Here is a 22,245-nt window from a genome sequence, read left to right on the forward strand (position 1 = left end):
AACATCAAATGCAGAATGAAAGGGTGTAGTTTTTCACTCAATGAAATGCTCAGCAGGGGTTCAGGTTTTGGGGTTTACAGCGTTGGGTGAATTGCCCAGTGATATTTTGGTCTGTGTGTGTCAATGGAGGCGCCGTCTGAGTGGCTACCACTGGGACGAAGCAGCAGGTGGAATTATTTATGGTACTTGTTGCTAGGAGGGGTTGATACTACAGACAGTGTGTGTGTGTGTGTGTGTGTGTGTGTGTGTGTGTGTGTGTGTGTGTGTGTGTGTGTGTGTGTGTGTGTGTGTGTGTGTGTGTGAGAGAGAGTGTGTGTGGGTCAGGGTTGGGCTCAATTCAGAATTTTAGATTTGACTCCTGTTGAACTCATGAGTTGAAATTCTAATTGAATTCGCCACACCTCACATGTTGTAGAATTAGAATTTGAGTTACAGGAAGTAGATTTAAATTCAGTGCAATTCAAAGAAATTCCACTCAGAACATGAGTGCCATTCAATCTGACAGATCACACTACCAAAATATATAACTTTTCTCTGTAAACAATGTTCATATACCCTTGTAACCTTTGTGGATAGAATAGCTAGTTACTGTGTATTTCCACCGATCATTTCATTTGTTTGGCTTCCTTTTGAAGGTGTCAGGGTCAACTTGAGGGTTACTGGTGCATTCTAGGAAATGTAGTCACATATATTTTTTTTGTCACGTGCCGAATACCACAGGTATATTGTATAGTATACCTTACTGTGAAATCCTTACTTACAAGCCCTTAACCAACAATGCAGTTTTAAGAAAATAGAGTTAAGAAAATATTTATAAATAAACAAAAGTTTAAACAGTAACACAATAAAATAACAATAATGAGGTGGTACCAATATACGGGTGGTACCGATACCAAGTCAATGTGCGGGGGTACAGGTTTGTTGAGGTAATTTGTACATGTAGGTAGGGGTAAAGTGACTATGCATAGAAAATAAACAGTGGGGGTTTAAGTGATTAATGAAATATAATAACTTTGAATATTCGCATACAGGTTTTTTTTTCCATAATCATTCATTTTAAGTGTTTGTCCTGAAAATGGATTGTTTCAACAATATTTGATATGTATGTACACTACCGTTAAAAAGTTTGGGGTCACTTTTTTTGTCCATTAAAAAACATGAAATTGATCAGAAATACAGTGTAAACATAGTTAATGTTGTAAATGACTATTAGCTAGTAGCTGGAAATGGCAGATTTTTTTCTGGAATATCTACATAGGTGTACAGAAACCCATTATCAGCAACCATCATTCCTGTGTTAAAATGGCAGGTTGTGTTAGCTAATCCAAGTTTATAATTTTAAAAGGCTAATTGATGATTAGAAAACCATTTTGCAATTATGTTAGCACAGCTGAAAACTGTTGTCCTGATTAAAGAAGCAATGAAACTGGCCTTCTTTAGACTAGTTGAGTATCTGGAGCATCAGTATTTGTGGGTTTGATTACCGACTCAAAATGGCCAGAAACAAATAACTTTCCTCTGAAACTTGTCAGTCTATTCTTGTTCTGAGAAATGAAGGCTATTCCATGCGAGATATTGCCAAGAAACTGAAGATCTCGTACAACGCTGTGTACTACTCCCTTCGCAGAACAGCTTAAACTGGCTCTAACCAGAATAGAAAGAGGAGTGGGAGGCCCCGGTGCACAACTGTGCAAGAGGACAAATACATTAGAGTGTCTAGTTCTTTCTTGAGAAACCAAATTGTTTCTCAAGAAAGGGTTTGGTTTCATATCCATTCCATTGGAGCTACGCTACTGTGATAAAGACATGAACATAACTGTGTGTGTATCCTCCGGCTTAAGTGAACATAAAACACAGGTAAATGAGACAATGAGTTTGACTGTTTCTGGATGTTCCCATTACTAATAATAGGCTGGCCCACAGTAGTTCAACCTCAGGCCTGCTGTTGCTGAGTGCTCTCTGGTCTGTATAGAACCTGGCCTGCCCACTCTGTAATCATTAGGGCTATAACACAGTGTTCAGGGAGGCTTGGTTCAGGAAGAGAGAGATCCTTTAGAACTGGAAGAGATGGTTCTGGCTGAGAGCATCAGGACTTTACAAGATGTTAGTCAACTGACTGAGCATGAAGAGCCTCCTCCCTGTGAACAGCCATTGCCTTATGGAAAACACACGTACAATACAGTATCCACATTGCCCAACACAAGCACTATCACACTACACACCCACTTCATATGGAAACACCCATAAACAAACATGTACACTCTTGCTTACACGTAGGCAAACACAGAATAGGCTATTTAGCTTTTTGAAAGGGTCAAGTCAGTGTAGCAAGATATCATACAAGGTATGCATCATCATGACACACTCTACATTCCCCAAGGAAACCAACTGACACAAACAAAAATAAGTTGGACCACTCATGAAGTCCACTTCGATGGGAGCATAAATTACAACAAATATGCAATGAATAGCAAATGTAATACAACAAAACAGACATCTAGGAAAACACGTTTAAACATTTTCTAACCTCTAAACTGACTTATGATCTCATGGAGAGGAGAGGATGCCACTTTTTCAGCTAAGGTGAAACAAACAAGTGGATGTCGTAAAAATGCCTGATGTGAGAATTTAAAATGTAGAGAGATTTCAAGAACAATCTTATGATGGCCACCCGGGTGGCGCAGTGGTTAAGGGTGCTATATTGTAGCGCCAGCTGTAAGGTTGCCAGGTACACAGTGTTTTCTCCGGCACATTGGTGCGGCTGGCTTCCGGGTTGGATGTGCGCTGTGTTAAGAAGCAGTGCGGCTGGTTGGGTTATGTATCGGAGGACGCATGACTTTCAACCTTCGTCTCTCCCGAGCCCGTACGGGAGTTGTAGCGATGAGACAAGATAGTAGCTACTACAACAATTTGACACCACGAAATTGGGGAGAAAAAGGGGTAAAAAATAAATAAAAAAAGAACAATCTTATGTTTCCATCTACCAGGTCAGCGAAGGACAAGAGAAAGGGAAAGTTCATAGCAGGCTTTCAGACCATAAGGTGGACTTAACTACGGTTTCTGCCGTCGCAGCAACTTCAGCTCTGCTGACATACAGTACATGGAACACAGCAACAAAGAGTAGCCTGATCCATGACCAGGTCACATGCTATAGGCTCTGGGTCTCCTGTAGAACTATCCTTAGACCAATGAATGTGACCCCTGACCTCTGTCATCTGTCATACCATTCAATGTCTTATTCCTCTAACGCCCTGGCTCAATCAAACACCTAATTTGACTACTGCCTGTTTGTGAAGAGTGGGGTAGACTTTTAACAAGGAGGAAGTGACAGACACTTAGGGCCATCTGGAGCACATGACAGCAAAAACCTTCCCAAACACACACACACACAAACACATGCATACACAAATACTTGCACACACACACACACACGCACACATCTGCACCCATAGCCCAACCTCCTCTGCTTCCTGATGGTGGTGGTATATGGTGTTTGATAGATCATGAGGTAGTTGAATGGGCTATTTACAGATGGGCTATGTACAGATGCAGTGATCTGTGAGCTGCTCTGACAGCTGGTGCTTAAAGCTAGTGAGGGAGATATGAGTATCCAGCTTCATTGATTTTTGCAGTTCGTTCCAGTCATTGGCAGTAGAGAACTGGAAGGAAAGGCGGCCAAAGGAGGAATTGGCTTTGGGGGTGACCAGTGAGATATACCTGCTGGAGCGCGTGCTACAAGTGGGTGCTGCCATGGTGACCAGTAAGCTGAGATAAGCAGGGGCTTTACCCTGGAGCCAGTGGGTGACCTGGAGCCAGTGGGTTTAGCGACGAGTATGAAGCGAGGGCCAGCCAACGAGAGCATACAGGTCGCAGTGGTGGGCAGTATATGGGGCTATGGTGACAAAATGGATGGCACTGTGATAGACTGCATCCAATTTGTTGAGTAGAGTGTTGGAGGCTATTTTATAAATGACATCGCTGAAGTCGAGGATCGGTAGGATGGTCAGTTTTACGGGGGTATGTTTGGCAGCATGAGTGAAGGATGCTTTGTTGCGAAATAGGAAGCCGATTCTAGATTTAATTTTTAATTGGAGATGTTTAATGTGAGTCTGAAAGGAGAGTTTACAGTCTAACCTGACACCTAGGTATTTGTAGTTGTCCACATATTCTACGTCAGAACCGTCCAGAGTAGTGATGCTGGACGGGCGGGCAGGTGCGGGCAGTGATCGGTTGAAGAGCAGTTGGAGGCCACGGAAGGAGAGTTGTATGGCATTGAAGCTCGTCTGGAAGCTTGTTAGCAAATGATGTATACAGAAGCGAGTTGGCCCGAGAATTTAACCTTGTGGCACCCCTCCTCTGTCAGGAGGAAACACAGGAATCCAGGAGAATGGGGTTAAAACCATTGAAACTTCCTGAACACATTTGAAACACAAGTTTAAAACACCCAGTGATTGGAGCAGTAATGGTGAGTCCTAGAAAGCACACCCAACTGCATTTCAGCCCAGCTTGAACAAAAAATGGAATCATGAGCTCAAATTAGGGAAAAGCTTTCCTTAATACCAGGACACTTCAACAGGTGACTATCCAGGAAAATACAGAAAAATGAGCACTCTGTGTCTGCATTGATCCCTGGCTTCAGCATGATGCAAATGTCTAACTATTTTTTATCTTTCTCTTTATCTTTCTATCAGATGTTCCCCACAAAGGTCCAAAGCAGTTTTTATCTCAACATCAAATCATTTCAGGGTAACAATAATGTATCTTACTGAGATTGTTTTCAATTATTAGGTTAAACAGAAACAAAAATAGCTGCTTAGCAAAAAGCAATTTCTCAAGCAAGAATTTTGCTAGGACTGTCTGGGAGTGGTCTGAGGGGCCTAACTAGCTGTTAATGGCAGAGAGGAGGGCAAACTCTCTTTCTTATTTGGTCTATTCATGGTCGTTATGGCAAAATGTAGATTTCTATAAATGTGTAGATAAATAGACATACCCAAAAAAATGAAACATTCATGGGATGGCAATAAACAATAACTAGTAATGCCGCATAGTTCTAGAAAGTTCTGGACCTCACCTTTCTGGTAAAAAAAAATGTCATAAATTGCTGAGATGTACTGACTTTTGAGGACACAAGCTCAAGTGCATAGTACAAATATTATTAAAATATTAAAATACTAAAAATCATATATATGTTTTTTTCTATTCAACAAAAGTGGAGGAATATGCCTTGAAATGACTGAAATGCTTTCTAAATATAATAACAATCAGATTATAAACTACTTACTATAACTACTTACTTATAACTGTAGAATAAGTATGATCAACAAACTTTTACCACCTGATGATGTCGCCAGGCAGTCCAAAACCCCACTCATGCAAATTTCAGGCAGTCTTTTCAAACAGCTCTTACACTAAAATTAACTTTAAAATAAAAAGTTACATCTTTCACAGAATCTTCTACAACATAGTGTGGAAATATATGAAAAAAACAGGGAAATCACGTTTTTGACTGCACTGCTCCTTTAAGAAAACCACCTTCAATGACAGACTGTCTCAGAAATCAGGCGCCATGTAAAACATGTTCCTCACTCTGAACTCTGAGAAACATGTTGACTAAGAGGAGCTATAGCCTACATCTAAACAGCTATAACTCTGAGTCATCAGAAGTCCTTGTTTAAAACTCAAGACAGTTATCTACTGTCTATCTGCTGCCAAAAAAAGCTTGATATACAGTAGATGCTTAAAAAAGGATGAACACTGATAAAATGCTGGGGAAAAAATGAATGTGCCCTCTATAGATAACTATGAAGTGATCCTGTATGTTGTTGTTATCTCTTGGTTGAGAGAGATGACAGGGAGCAGCAGGAGACATATTACTCTAATCTCTCCAACTTCCAAACTCGTCTCTTAATGCCGAGACACATGAGACGTCTCATCCTACCCTTTACATGAAAATGAACACCCCCACACGGACCCCCCAAATACTACTGTCTATATGACATCATCCCCAAACATAGTGCCTTATCACTGACCTGTGGGTCTAGGTCACAGGACAACTGTGGCTGTGCATACAGAGAGGGAGGAGACGGGGGAATGGGAAACAGGGACAGAGAGCTGGAGGAGGAGAAAACGAGGAATGGAGATCATGACAATGGTGGAGAGAAGAGAAAATGAGAAAAGAGAGATAGAGATGGAGATACCTCTCCTGAGTCTGAGTGAGACAGTTTAACGTGTACAGCTGTAATCCTGTCACATGGACATGGTTCTGGGAGGAAAAACCCAACCTTGGTTTTATGAGTCCCATATGACCCTCGTCTGGTCATAAAACAGGCTTGTACACTCACACAGACTGACACAAGCTTGCACATTCACATTCAAATGAACACATAGTCAAACACATAAAAACACACGGTATGTTAAAATAGATACCACACACACACACACACACACACACACACACACACACACACTGTTTTACAAACCATCAGTTACTCACACTGGCAGTCACACAGTCTACACACAGTAATTCCATGAAGAATTCCTCCTTTTTAAATATCAGACAGATAATTGAATCAAGACTTACAAGCCTTCAAACACTGGGTCCTGGGAGCCGCACAGGAATCCAACCCAAGACAAACAGCCCAAAATATCACACATCAAAAGGCATCTTACTGTAAGCTGAATCTAATGGTCGTGCCTTATCAAGCATGATGAGTGGCTGGAGGGAGTCATTATGCAGGTGAGCCCAGGAATGTAGCTCTGTGCTGTACTGTATCAGGCCTAGCTGTAGAACAGGCCCTCACCTCTGACTCACAACACACAGTGAACTGATCTCAGAACTGTAACTCTTCTGTTCGGATCAAGATTAGAAGATGTGCCGTATTCAAGTATATCCCAATCTCCTTTCGTCCAAGTTCATAAGATCTATCATGGTTCTATAACCAAGTGTGTTCCAGAAACGTGCTTGTAACTTTGTGTTTGAGGTGTAGTTTGTATGTGCTTGAGGTATTATCTGTGTGCTTTAGGGGTACTTTGGACATACAGTACGTTAGCTGATGAATGCTGCGCTACGCTAGTGTGTATGTCAGTGAGTATGTGATGAGATGCGATCAGTGTTTCCAGATGATGGGAGGTAAGTGCATTTCTAAGTGTTTACCCTGAGAGCTGAACTGGAACGGAGGACACACAGAGTATCTGAAGAAGCTGTGGGAGATGTATGGTCCTGTCCCCTGTCCTTCTGTACTGTCTGTAGCTAGTCTATAGCATTACCCGCCTCCAACGTCACGACTGCTGCCTTTGTCTGGCTCCGACACACTTTATGTCAAGTCTGGTATTTTACTTTCAACTCTCCAAACCGTCTCTCACTAATGCACTTATATAAATCTAACGCTTAATCCCCCTCTCTCTCCTCCCCTCCCTATCTATCTCCCTTTGCATTCTCTCTTTACCCTGTCTCTCCTCCCCTCCCTCTCTATCTCCCTTTGCATTCTCTCTTTACCCTGTCTCGCCTCCTCTCCCTATCTATCTCCCTTTGCATTCTCTCTTTACCCTGTCTCTCCTCCTCTCCCTATCTATCTCCCTTTGCATTCTCTCTTTACCCTGTCTCGCCTCCTCTCCCTATCTATCTCCCTTTGCATTCTCTCTTTACCCTGTCTCTCCTCCTCTCCCTATCTATCTCCCTTTGCATTCTCTCTTTACCCTGTCTCGCCTCCTCTCCCTATCTATCTCCCTTTGCATTCTCTCTTTACCCTGTCTCGCCTCCTCTCCCTATCTATCTCCCTTTGCATTCTCTCTTTACCCTGTCTCGCCTCCTCTCTCTAGCTATCTCCCTTTGCATTCTCTCTTTACCCTGTCTCTCCTCCCCTCCCTATCTACCTCCCTTTGCATTCTCTCTTTACCCTGTCTCGCCTCCTCTCCCTATCTATCTCCCTTTGCATTCTCTCTTTACCCTGTCTCGCCTTCTCTCCCTATCTATCTCCCTTTGCATTCTCTCTTTACCCTGTCTTGCCTCCTCTCCCTCTCTACCTCCCTTTGCATTCTCTCTTTACCCTGTCTCGCCTTCTCTCCCTATCTACCTCCCTTTGCATTCTCTCTTTACCCTGTCTCTCCTCCCCTCCCTATCTACCTCCCTTTGCATTCTATTTACCCTGTCTCTCCTCCTCTCCCTATCTATCTCCCTTTGCATTCTCTTTACCCTGTCTCTCCTCCTCTCCCTATCTATCTCCCTTTGCATTCTCTCTTTACCCTGTCTCGCCTCCTCTCCCTATCTATCTCCCTTTACATTCTCTCTTTACCCTGTCTCTCCTCCTCTCCCTATCTATCTCCCTTTGCATTCTCTCTTTACCCTGTCTCTCCTCCTCTCCCTATCTACCTCCCTTTACATTCTCTCTTTACCCTGTCTCTCCTCCTCTCCCTATCTATCTCCCTTTACATTCTCTCTTTACCCTGTCTCTCCTCCTCTCCCTATCTATCTCCCTTTGCATTCTCTCTTAACCCTGTCTCGCCTCCTCTCCCTATCTATCTCCCTTTGCATTCTCTCTTTACCCTGTCTCTCCTCCTCTCCCTATCTATCTCCCTTTGCATTCTCTCTTTACCCTGTCTCTCCTCCTCTCCCTATCTATCTCCCTTTGCATTCTCTCTTTACCCTGTCTCGCCTCCTCTCCCTATCTATCTCCCTTTGCATTCTCTCTTTACCCTGTCTCGCCTCCTCTCCCTATCTATCTCCCTTTGCATTCTCTCTTTACCCTGTCTCGCCTCCTCTCCCTATTTATCTCCCTTTGCATTCTCTCTTTACCCTCTTTCTCCTCAATCCTCCTTTATCACTCTCTGGTTTGGTAAGTTAGTCATTTTGTGTACAGACCCTGAGTTGACCATATACCACAGACATCAGGATTACCCTCAATATCAGTTATAATGTTAGCACAAATAGACATGGTCATAGAATTACAGGCAATGCTGTTACTTCCCTCATACACACAAAACAAAATGTGTAAATAGTATTAGCGAAGCTGTTTGTGTGTGTGGTGATAAGTGACCGAGCACAGGAGGACCCTCCTTGTCCTTGATGCTCCATGCTGCCAGACAGCAGAACTGGAAAAGTCTCACCTCCAAACTTCACACCCTATCTCCAGCCCAGGGCCAGAAGTAAGGCTGGGAACCAACAGCTCACATGGTCATGCCTGCTGTTAACACACACTGACGAACAGCAGTGACACGTGTCCATCTGAAGGATTTACTGCTGACATGCTAGTTTACTGTACTTATGTATGCACCCCTCTGTTCAAGGTTTTTTAATGGTATTTCACACTTTTATTGACACACTTTGGAATTCAGAGGGGGATACAGGTAGGTGGGATCAACAGTGGGAAGCTCAGACGCAGGGATTGAACCCCCGGTCTCCAGTGGGGAGTCTACATGTGATTGGTGCCAGGGAGTATTACCACTACACCACAGCTCTGCACATCAAACATACTGTATGAAAGTGGCAGTAATGATGCACTGTATGAGCATATGGATTGACTGACGATTGCTCTTACACTGTTACCTCACTACATTCGCAAACAGCATGGTGTGAACTACCAGAACACATCTACTCATGTATTTACACACACATATTCACATACACACACACCTCCTTCAACCCACAGCATAGTGACAACTACCTGTGAGTAATAATAACGTTCACATATGTCTGCAAACAATAAAAAGACTGCACAAACACCAGCGAATCAGCTCCAAGTTACAGTGCCTTGCGAAAGTATTCGGCCCCCTTGAACTTTGAGACCTCTTTCCACATTTCAGGCTTCAAACATAATGATATAAAACTGTATTTTTTTGTGAAGAATCAACAACAAGTGGGACACAATTATGAAGTGGAACGACATTTATTGGATATTTCAAACTTTTTTAACAAATCAAAAACTGAAAAATTGGGTGTGCAAAATTATTCAGCCCCTTCACTTTCAGTGCAGCAAACTCTCTCCAGAAGTTCAGTGAGGATCTCTGAATGATCCAATGTTGACCTAAATAACTAATGATGATAAATACAATCCACCTGTGTGTAATCAAGTCTCCGTATAAATGCACCTGCACTGTGATAGTCTCAGAGGTCCGTTAAAAGCACAGAGAGCATCATGAAGAACAAGGAACACACCAGGCAGGTCCGAGATACTGTTGTGAAGAAGTTTAAAGCCGGATTTGGATACAAAAAGATTTCCCAAGCTTTAAACATCCCAAGGAGCACTGTGCAAGCGATAATATTGAAATGGAAGGAGTTTCAGACCACTGCAAATCTACCAAGACCTGGCCGTCCCTCTAAACTTTCAGCTCATACAAGGAGAAGACTGATCAGAGATGCAGCCAAGAGGCCCATGATCACTCTGGATGAACTGCAGAGATCTACAGCTGAGGTGGGAGACTCTGTCCATAGGACAACAATCAGTCGTATATTGCACAAATCTGGCCTTTATGGAAGAGTGGCAAGAAGAAAGCCATTTCTTAAAGATATCCATAAAAAGTGTTGCCACAAGCCACCTGGGAGACACACCAAACATGTGGAAGAAGGGGCTCTGGTCAGATGAAACCAAAATTGAACTTTTTGGCAACAATGCAAAACGTTATGTTTGGCGTAAAAGCAACACAGCTCATCACCCTGAACACACCATACCCACTGTCAAACATGGTGGTGGCAGCATCATGGTTTGGGCCTGCTTTTCTTCAGCAGGGACAGGGAAGATGGTTAAAATTGATGGGAAGATGGATGGAGCCAAATACAGGACCATTCTGGAAGAAAACCTGATGGAGTCTGCAAAAGACCTGAGACTGGGACGGAGATTTGTCTTCCAACAAGACAATGATCCAAAACATAAAGCAAAATCTACAATGGAATGGTTAAAAAAATAAACATATCCAGGTGTTAGAATGGCCAAGTCAAAGTCCAGACCTGAATCCAATCGAGAATCTGTGGAAAGAACTGAAAACTGCTGTCCACAAATGCTCTCCATCCAACCTCACTGAGCTCGAGCTGTTTTGCAAGGAGGAATGGGAAAAAAATTCAGTCTCTCGATGTGCAAAACTGATAGAGACATACCCCAAGCGACTTACAGCTGTAAATAGGCCAAACAGTCAGCAGCAGCATTACAGTCCCACTACCTCATAGGTTGGTAGTGGGCTGGTCGGCTGGCTGCTATGACCTCATACTATAGCTGTTGTTAAACGGAAAGAAAGAGGAAGGGCTAATGTATCTCTTTACTACTACAGCAACATCACACTCGGCAAACATCTCTTTTAAACCCCCACCCCCCCATGTCTGTCCGGTTGTCTCAATATATGAGGATGAGGACCGAAGCCCTATGGTACCATATGATGTAGCTGCTATGGATTACAGCTATAGCTGAGTTATCTGTTACACTAGGAGGGAATAAGAGTAAGCATTGGTGGTGCAAATATGAGCTTTTAATTTAAACAGAAATCCTATATTTGATGACAAATTCCAACCTCAGCGTAAGGAATGCCCTGTGCTCCTGGTGATGGAAAAGCTGCCTTGTTTGGATTTCATCGCAAAATTCCTCTCTAGCTTCTCATCTTCCTCAAGTTTCCTCTGTGGTTGTGTGTTTGGTTTATTCCGTGCAGCCAAGGCTGCTTCCCCACAGCTGTCTCCTTCTACGTCTCACTACCAACTCTCTACTCCAAGACCAGTTTAGAAAATGCTTTGTTTGCACGACAAGCAGTTATGGTGATGACAAGAAAGAACATTAAACAGAAAGCCTTTAAATAACACATCAAACACACAACAATTAAAGCTGGAATCATTAAAAGAGAAGTTCACTCAAAACTCACAAGTGATTCAATACACTGAATCTAGTTCAGTGGAGTTTGCCCTCTCCCCCTCTCTCTCTCTGTAATGCTGTGCTGGCTGCACTTTATACAGGAAATCAAGGGAAGAAGGCACAACATTTCACATACAAAAAACAACCCCGCCACGAATATAACCACAACTTTAGAGGAGGTGTCCCTGACACACACATATGCACACATATGCACACAGACACACACACACCATCCTGATGTCAAACAGGCCTCTCTCTCAGTATAAACTAGTGTATCACAGGCTGTATCACTACTGGTCATGATTGGGAGTCCCATGGGGCGGCGAACAATTGGCCCAGCGTCATCCGGGTTTGGCCGGTGTAGGCCGTCATTGTAAATAATATTTTTTTCTTAACTTACTTGCCTAGTTAAATAAAGGTTATATTAAAAGAAATCTAATTTTAACATTTTAAAAAAGGTTGAGGAGCTGGAGTGTACACTGAATACCAGGCGCTCAGGGACCGTAGGACTCTCGCACCAAAACCACAGACAGCTGCAGTCGCCCATGACCACGGGAGACTGCGCCCAGCCAACAGGAATGCCTCTCCCAGTGGGAATGTAAAATGTTGACACTACTAGCTCATCACCAATTCATTACCCTGAGAGTGAATGTACAAAAGGCCTTTTTAAGAGGTGAAGACTGGGGATCTCTTGCCAAGACCTGGCAACCCCATCATGGGAAATTAAAATGAGGGAGATACAAACACACCACACCTATGCAAACACACCACACACACACACACACACACACACACACACACACACACACACACACACACACACACACACACACACACACACACACACACACACACACACACACACACACACAATCATGTACACAACTGAGAACACACTCACACTAGAGAGTAAATTATGTAATGAAATTAGTGTAATGAGGAACAAAGGGTATGGAAAATGGCACATAGAAAATGTGGGTGCGTGAGAATGCCTTTTGAGACAAGCATGCCATAGAGTAATATGCAAACGGTTGGGGGGGGGGGCTGGAAGGAAGGAAAAGCTATCCATTTAGTATCTGTGCTGGTATCTCATTTGATAAGATTAGCAGTTGATGTGCTTGTTATAATCAATCTTATCAGCAGACTCAACAGCCTTGGTTTCTCTAATGACTGCCTCGCCTGGTTCACCAACTACTTCTATGATAGAGTTCTGTGTCTTCAATCGGAGGGCCTGTTGTCCGGACCTCTGTCAGTCTCTATGGGGGTGCCACAGGGTTCAATTCTCGGGCCGACTCTCTTCTCTGTATATTTTGTGGCAAACCTCTTCAAGGTTAGGAACCTGCTTCTCGAACCTGCTTCTTATTTACTGGTTTCGGCCATTCTCTAATTGCCTTCACCTTCTTATGTTGGGGTTTGATTAACCCTCTTCCCACAGTGTATCCCAGATACTCTGTTTCCTCTAACCCCACATAACACTTGGCAGGGTTTGCCGTGAGCCCGGCCTTTCTAAGGGCATCTAACACTGCCTGTACCCGGGGTAAGTGGGATTCCCAATCTGGGCTGTAGATCCCCATGTCATCTAAATAAGCTGCGGCGTATGCTTTGTGCGGTTTTAGGACTTTGTCCATGAGCCGTTGAAAGGTGGCTGGGGCCCCGTGTAAGCCGAATGGCATGACGGTGTATTGAAACAAACCGTCAGGTGTTGCAAAGGCTGTCTTTTCTTTGGCCCTGGGGGTAGGAGGAATTTGCCAGTACCCTTTTGTCAGATCAAGAGTCGTAATGTACCGAGCATTACCAATTTTCTCCAGTAGTTCATCTACTCGGGGCATGGGGTAGGCATCAAACTTGGAGATTTCATTTACCTTCCGAAAGTCGTTACAGAACCGCAAAGACCCATCGGGCTTGGAGACCATCACAATTGGGCTAGACCACTCACTATGTGACTCTTCGATCACTCCAGCTGTCAACATTTTCTCCGCCTCTGCTCTAATCGCGGCCCGTCGAGCCTCGGGTACCCGATATGGCCTCATACTCACTTTTCTCCCTGGTAGGGAAACGATATCATGAGCCGTAACCTCAGTTCGGCCAGGTACCTCTGAAAACACATCTCTGTTCTTCTGGATCAGGGTCTTTACTTCCTGTACTTGTGCTGGGGACAGAGTGGGTGAGATATTTACTTCGGCTGTCTCCTCAGTGTGTGTGGGGTATGTGACCATTGCTGTCGACCTGGCTGTCGGATCCGATAATTGACTTCTCCTATTCTCTCCAGTACTTCATATGGTCCTTTCCATGTGGCCAGTAGTTTACACTCTACCGTGGGGATCAGCACTAACACCTTATCTCCAGGTTGAAATTCCCTCAGGGTAGCCTTCCGGTTATAAGTGTGCCGCTGTTGCTCCTGTGCTTGTCTCATGTGCTCTCTGACGATGTGCATGACTGTGGCTATCCTGTCTTGCATTGCCGTGACGTGCTCTATGACACTAATATACGGGGTGGATTGGTGCTCCCAGGTTTCCCGGGCGATGTCTAAGATTCCCCGGGGATGCCTCCCATATACCAGCTCAAAGGGAGAAAACCCCAGCGAGGCTTGAGGAACCTCTCTAATGGCAAACATCAGATACGGCAACATGCAATCCCAGTTCTTCCCATCCTTATCGATTACCTTCCTGAGCATTGACTTCAGGGTCCGGTTGAATCTCTCGACCAGCCCGTCCGTCTGAGGATGGTAAACCGATGTCCTCAACTGTTTCACCTGCCACAGTTTACAAAGGTCCGCCATAATTCGGGACATAAAGGGGGTCCCCTGGTCGGTAAGGATCTCCTTTGGAACCCCTACCCTGGTGAACAAGAGCACTAATTCCTTTGCAATATTCTTGGAAGCCATCGTCCGAAGGGGAATGGCTTCTGGGTAGCGAGTGGCATAATCTAGAATGACCAGAATGTATTGGTGCCCTCTGGCGGATTTGGGTAGTGGGCCCACTAAATCCATCGCTATCCTCTCAAATGGTGTTTCGATTATGGGGAGTGGCACTAACGGGCTTCTAACAGCTGGTCGGGGAGCTGTTAACTGGCACTCCGGGCACTCTCCACAATGCCGAGCCACTTCAGCTTGAATTCCTGGCCAGTAAAACCTCCTTACAATCCGGTCTCGGGTTTTATCGATACCAAGGTGTCCACCCAGAATGTGCCCATGAGCTAGATCCAGTACTGTCCTCCGGTACCGAGTGGGAACCAACAACTGTTCCACCACATCAACCCCTATTTTCGAGACTCTGTACACCAAACCCTTTTTCATGATGAAGTGGGGAAAACTATTAGGCATCATACCAAAATTTATGGGAGTACCATCTACGACCTGCACATCTGCTCTGGCTTGCTGCAGGGTTGGATCCTGGTTTTGGGCCGTCCCAAAATTAGTCAAGGAACCTGCCAGGTCTGCGGGTTCTAGATCGTCGTCCTCTGAAGTCAGACCGACCCCAGCCCCACTAGTACCGGGCTGTTCGTTATCAGCGAGGTTTGCCACTTCATCCTCCTCCTCCCCTACTAGCACTTGTGATGTTGTCCCCAGGGAGACCTCTTTTCCTGGCTTTGGTTGAAGGCCCCATGCTTCTTCCTGCTTGGTCAGGGTTGTTGGCTTCTCAAATATGCCATTCTTGTGGCCTAACTTCGCAAAGTTAGGAAAGTCTCTACCCAATATTACATCATATGGCATCTTTGGGACCACACCGACCTCATAATCCAGCAGACCGTCCTCTGTTTGTATGCTCACTAAGGCCGTGGGGTACAGACGGGTATCCCCATGAATGCATGTAACACTGATATCCTGTCTTGTATCCAGTTTATGATTCGGCACTAGGCTTGCAACGACCAGGGTTAGCATACTGCCGGAATCCAGCAGTGCTTCAACCTCTTTCCCTTCAACCTTCACCCTGCACATATGTTTGTTTCTTGATCTTTCAAGTACAGTGGTTACAACAGGACATGCACACCGTATATCATCTTCATTTTCACCAAGGTTACATTGCATTGGCTCTTCTTTAATAGGGCAGTAGGCTGCAATATGTCCTGGTTGATTACAATTGTAACAGATAATAGGGGTTCGGGGGGAGACCCCCTCGACACCCAGTCCCGGTTTCCGTTTTTTCCCTTAGTGTCTCGGCCTGATTCTGATTCTTTCCTCATGGCCCCATGCTGCTCTCTTCCCCCTCTATATGCTGGGACAGCCTTACCCTGTCCGCTGGTTTGCCCATGCCTGGGGAACGGGAATCTTTCCTCCTGTGCCTGCTCAGTTGTTCCTGCCATACAATACCGTTTAACCAGGCCCACGAGATGGTCGGCGGAAAGTACCTCGTTCTGGCCAACCCGTCGTCTCACTTCTTGGGGTAGACCTCGCTGAAACTGGTTGAGTACAATGGTCTCGACGATCTCGGCGGATGACCGGGTCTCTGGTCGCAACCATTTCCGTGCCAGGTGAATCAAGTCAAACATCTGTGTTCGTGGGGGTTGTCCCGGTCGGTAGGACCACTGGTGGAAGCGGTGTGCCCTCACGGTATTGGTCATTCCCAGTCTAGTCAGGATCTCTCCCTTTAGTTTATCGTAATCCTGTGCATCTTTCAACTCCAGGTCGAAATACGCTTTTTGAGCATCCCCTGACAGGTATGGTGCCAGAAGCCCTGCCCATTCTTCTTTTGGCCACTTCTCCCTCTCTGCCGTCCTTTCGAAGGTGGTAAGATATGCTTCCACATCATCCTGCGCTGTCATTTTTTGAAGAAAATGATTGGCCCTCCTCTGGGTATTTGCAGCTGGTAATTGAGCCGCAATTTGGTCCGCTAGAACCTTTAGGCCTTCTCTTAACTCCCGGGTGTTTCTCTCTTGCTCTTCTCTGAGCAGCTGGTTGGTGCGGTGCTGGACCTGTAACGTGTCCCGATACATTTGCATTGCATCCTGATGAGCTATTTGTTGAGCTCTAGTTGCCTCTTGTTGGGTGGCCGCCGCTTGTAACAGGGCCTGTATGGCTCCCTCCATACTCATTTTCCTGAGAAACTGTCCTAACCAAACAAAGCCACAAAAAAAACCTGACTCCCCTTTGGAGTGCTAACTGAACATTTTTTTATTTTTCTTCTACCTAACCAGTGGTATGGTTAGTCCATGCCCACATCCTCCACCACGTGTGGCAAACCTCTTCAAGGTTAGGAGCGTTTGTCACAAACTAAGTGGTAAACTGTCACCAAATCACCTAAGAATGAGAGTTCTTTCGAACAGGACAGTACCTGTGTGTTTGTTTCTCCGTCCTGGTCCACCCAGGCCATAGGCGAGGTCAAGGATAGCAGGGTTCGGTACACGAATCGGGTTCTCGGTAGGTCCAGGTCCAAACGCCAACAGGTAAGTCCAAAACAGTCCAGCTCATACACGGTAAATCCAGCCAATCTCTATTGTCTCTTTCTCTATTGTTCATAGATCCTTCCAGCACTCTCTTCTTCTCTTCCTGGTTTTTCTTGACCCTTTATCTGTGGGTTGGCTCCACCTTCTGAGGGTTCCCCTTGCTTCTGGGACTTGTAGTTTTGGTGGTCGGCCATTTTGTGATCTGTCGTTCTGACAGGGGTGGCCATTTTAGTGATCTGCTCTCACATATCTGCCATTTACCACTCGACCCCCTTCTTTGCCACAATATCAATGATGTCGCTCTAGCTGCTGGTGATTCTCTGATCCACCTCTATGCAGACGACACCATTCTGAATACATCTGGCCCTTCCTTGGACACTGTGTTAACTAACCTCCAAACGAGCTTCAGCGCCTTGTAACACTCCTTTCATGGCCTCCAACTGCTCTTAAATGCTAGTAAAACTAAATGCATGCTCTTCAACCGATTGCTGCCCGTACCCGGCCGCCTAGCATCACTACTCTGGACGGTTCTTACTTATAGAATATGTGGACAACTACAAATACCTAGGTGTCTGGTTAGACTGTAAACTCTCCTTCTAGACTCACATTAAGCATCTCCAATCCAAAATTAAATCTAGAATCAGCTTCCTATTTCGCAACAAAGCCTCCTTCACTCATGCTGCCAAACATACCCTCGTAAAACTGACCATCCTACCGATCCTTGACTTTGGCGATGTCATTTACAAAATAGCCTCCAACACTCTACTCAGCAAATTGTATGTAGTCTATCACAGTGCCATCCATTTTGTCACCAAAGCCCCATATACTAACCACCACTGCGACCTGTATGCTCTCGTTGGCTGGCCCTCACTTCATATTCATGGCTAAACCCACTGGCTCCTGGTCATCTATAAGTCCTTGCTAGGTAAAGCCCCACCTTATCTCAGCTCACTGGTCACCATAGCAACACCCACCCGTAGCACGCGCACTCGCAGTGAGATAGCCGATGTTCACTGCATCCATGTGATACTTTTCCTTAGCATATCACCCCTGATATCAGATTACAGGGTATTTCCCAAAACACATCCCCTCTGCAACTCCTGGGGTACAACCGCAGGGAACAGATGTGACTGTGACACACACACACAGGGAGGTATATTCATCCTTAAACTCCTCACACAGGCAGGGAGGTAACTTCATCCTTAAAATCCTCACACATATGCAGACCCCACTTGGCCTCTGTAAACAAACCCTTCATGCATAAATCCATACAGCGCCTACAAGGCCTTTGTGCAAATTACACTGTCTGCTATGCCAAACCCAATGTTTACATACTGGCATGCCTCTCCACACCTGGAACTGATTGGGTGTATTGTAGAGGTATAAGATCCCTGTACAGCTCGAATGAAGATGTTACTTATTCTTTGTCTGCAATATGACCTCTCAAATCAAATCAAATTTTACTTGCCACATGCGCCGAATACAACTGGTGTAGACCTTACAGTGAAATGCTTACTTACAAGCCCTTAAGCAACAATGCTTTAAGAAGTTAAGAAAAAACTAAATGTGTTAAGTAAAAAATAGATAAGTAAAATATAGAAAATAGATAACAAAGGTAACAAAAATGTAACAGCAGCAGTAAAATAACAAGCAAGGCTAAATACAGGGGGTTCCGGTACAGAGTCAATGTGCGGGGGCACCGGTTAGTCCAGGTAATTGAGGTAATATGTACATATATATGTACAGGTAGAGGTAAAGTGACTATGCATAGATTATAAACAGTGAGTAGCAGCAGCATATAAGAGGGGTCTGGGTAGCCATTTGATTAGCTGTAATGGGAGTCTTATGGCTTGGGGTGGAATCTGTTAAGAAGCCTTTAGGACCTCGACTTGGCACTCCGATACCACTTGCTGTGCGGTAGCAGAGAGAACAGTCTATGACTAGGGTGGCTGGCGTCTTTGACAATTTTTAGGGCCTTCCTCTGACACCGCATGATATTGAGGTCATAGTGCCCACGAAGCTCATCAATAAACTGAGGACCCTGGGACTAAACACCTCCCTCTGCAACTGGATCCTGGACTTCCTGATGGGCTGCCCCAAGTGGTAAGTGTAGGCAACAACACGTCTGCCACACTGATCCTCAACACAGGGGCCCATCAGGAGTGTGTACTTAGTCTCCTCCTGTACTCTCTGTTCACCCACAACTGCGTGGCCAAACACGTCTCCAACACCATCATTAAGTTTGCTGACGACACAAGTGGTAGGCCTGATCACAATGAAGAGACAGCCTATATGGGGGAGGTCAGAGAACTGTCAGTGTGGTGGCAAGACAGCAGCAACTCCGTCAATGTGAGCAAGACAAAGGAGCAGATCGTGGACAACAGAAAAAGACGGGACGAACAGGCCCCCATTAACATTGACGGGGTTGTAGTGGAGCGGGTTGACAGTTTCTAGTTCCTTGGTGTCCACATCACCAACGAACTATCATGGTCCAAACACACCAAGACAGTCGTGAAGAAAGCACAACAAAACTTTTTTCCCCTCGGGAGACTGAAAAGATTTGACATGGGTCCCCAGATCCTCATCTGCACCATCGAGAGCATCCTGACCAGTTGCATCACCGCCTGGTATGGCAACTGCTCGGCATCTGACCGTAAGGCGCTACAGTGGGTAGTGCGTACGGCCCAGTACCATGGGGCCAAGCGTCCTGCCATCCAGGAAGTGTCAGAGGAAAGCCTATACAATTGTCAAAGATTCCAGTCACCCAGGTGTTTTCTCTGCTGCCGCACGACAAGCGGTACCGGAGCGCCATGTCTAGGACCAAAATCTCCTTAACAGCTTCTACCCCCAAGCCATAAGACTGCTGAACAATTTATCAAATGGCAACCGGACTATTTACGTTTACCCCCCCATTTGTTTTTTACACTGCTGCTACTCACTGTTTATTATAACCTGTAAACCGCACACTGACTCAGTACTGGTACCCCCTGTATATAGCCTCGTTATTGTTATTTTATTGTCTTACTTTTTACAATTTTTTACTTTAGTTTATTTGGTAAATATTTTCTAAACTATTCTTGCACTGCGCTGTTGGTTAAGGGCTTGTAAGTAAGCATTTCACGGTAAGGTCTACACTTGTTGTATTCGGCGCATGTGACAAATAAAGTTTGATTTGATTTGAATAGTCTTCACCAGGATACGAGGCCTGTTCACTTTATACCACACACCAGTCCCCGAGGAATTCTGAATGTTATTGTGTGTCTGTCCTAGTGAGTGAGATGGATGAAGAGCAGAGGAACAGTGTGTTTATGAAACGCCTTAGCTCAGTCTTTTAACCCCACTGTATTTACCCTGATACACCATCCATTTACCTGGAGAACACACTAAATATACACAACTGAAGCAGTTGTCTGGATGTTGAGGTGGAAAACCCCTGACATTTGTTCATACCAGTGAAACCAACACCAGTAAATGTTCTTACATATCTGTTTCAACATGTTGTCAACATATTCATTTAATACCGGGATGTCATTTGAACTTCCTAGACATTGCAAATTCCATTGGGGACTGTGAAGTCATTATGCAACATCTTTATGAATTATAAACACCATAGTGCCACCTAGTGTCAATAGACAGAAAACAAGTCAAGCCTTAAAAGTGGGTATCTGCAGGATAAAATAAGTGACAAAACATCTGTGTGACGTTCTATCCAGATCCCTATGACTTGAAGTAAACAAGACCTCAGTTCCACATGAACAATGCATATATAAGTCAAGACTTCTAAACATCCAAATCACAATCCCCGACTGATTTTACAAGCAACATTCACACATAAATCAACTATGCTGAACAAAAATATGAACGCAACATGTAAAGTGTTGGTCCCATGAGTGCAAAGTGAGTGTAAAGTGTTGGTCCCATGTTTCATGAGCTGAAATAAAAGATCCCAGAAACGTTCCAAACACACAAAAAGCTTATTTTTCTCAAATTTGTTTAGTGAGCATTTCTCCTTTGCCAAGATAATCCATCCACCTGACAGGTGTAGCATATCAAGAAGCAGATTAAACAGCATGATCATTACACAGGTTTACCCTGTGCAGGTTACAATTAAAAGCCACACTAAATGTTTTGTCACATATACAATGCCACAGATGTCTCAAGTTTTGAAGGAACATGCAATTGGCATGCTGACTGCATGAATGTCCACCAGAGCTGTTGCCAGAGATTTTAATAAGCCGTCATTTTAGCGAATTTGGCGGTACATCCAACCGGCCTCACAACTGCAGACCACGTGTGACCATGCCAGCCCAGCATCTCCACATCCGTCTTCTTCACCTGCGGGATCGTCTGAGACCGGCCACCCGGACAGCTGATGAAACTGTGAGTTTGCACAACCAATGCATTTCTGCACAAACTGTCAGAAACCGTCTCAGGGAAGCTAATTTGCATAATCGTGACCATACTGCAGTTTTGGCGTCATAACCGACTTCAGTGGGCAAATGCTCACCTTCGATGGATGAATCCCGGTTTCAACTGTACTGGCAGATGGCAGATGGCAGATGGCAGATAGCATTGTGTGGGCGAGTGGTTTGCTGATGTCAACGTTGTGAACGTTGACATCAGGGGGTTATAGAATGGCCATGGCATAAGCTTCAGACCTTGAACACAATTGCATTTGATCGATGGCAATTTGAATGCACAGAGATACCGTGAAGAGATCCTGAGGTTCATTGTCGTGCCATTCATCCACCGCCATCACCTTTTGTTTCAGCATGATAATGCTCGGCCCCATGTTGTAAGGATCTGTACACAATTCCTGGAAGCTGAACATTTCCCATTTCTTCCATGGCCTGCAGACTCACCAGTCATGTCACCCATTGAGCGTGTTTGGGATGCTCTGGATTGATGTGTACGTAAGCGTGTTCCAGTTCCCGCCAATATCCAGCAACTTCACACAGCCATTGAAGAGGAGTGGAAAAACATTCTACAGGTCACAATCAACAGTATGATCAACTCTATTTGAAGGTGATGTTGCGCT

The 22,245-nt window shown here is 44.8% G+C and overlaps 1 protein-coding gene across 1 annotated transcript in view; it reads right to left on the reverse strand.

The window, feature by feature from the left end:
- LOC135512995 (palladin-like) overlaps nt 1-22,245 on the reverse strand; it is a 98,291-nt gene that overhangs the window by 73,483 nt on the left and 2,563 nt on the right. The gene's annotated exons all lie outside the window — the stretch shown is intronic.

Source organism: Oncorhynchus masou, chromosome 24 (assembly GCF_036934945.1).
Source record: "Oncorhynchus masou masou isolate Uvic2021 chromosome 24, UVic_Omas_1.1, whole genome shotgun sequence".
In the NCBI taxonomy this organism is placed as follows: domain Eukaryota; kingdom Metazoa; phylum Chordata; class Actinopteri; order Salmoniformes; family Salmonidae; genus Oncorhynchus; species Oncorhynchus masou.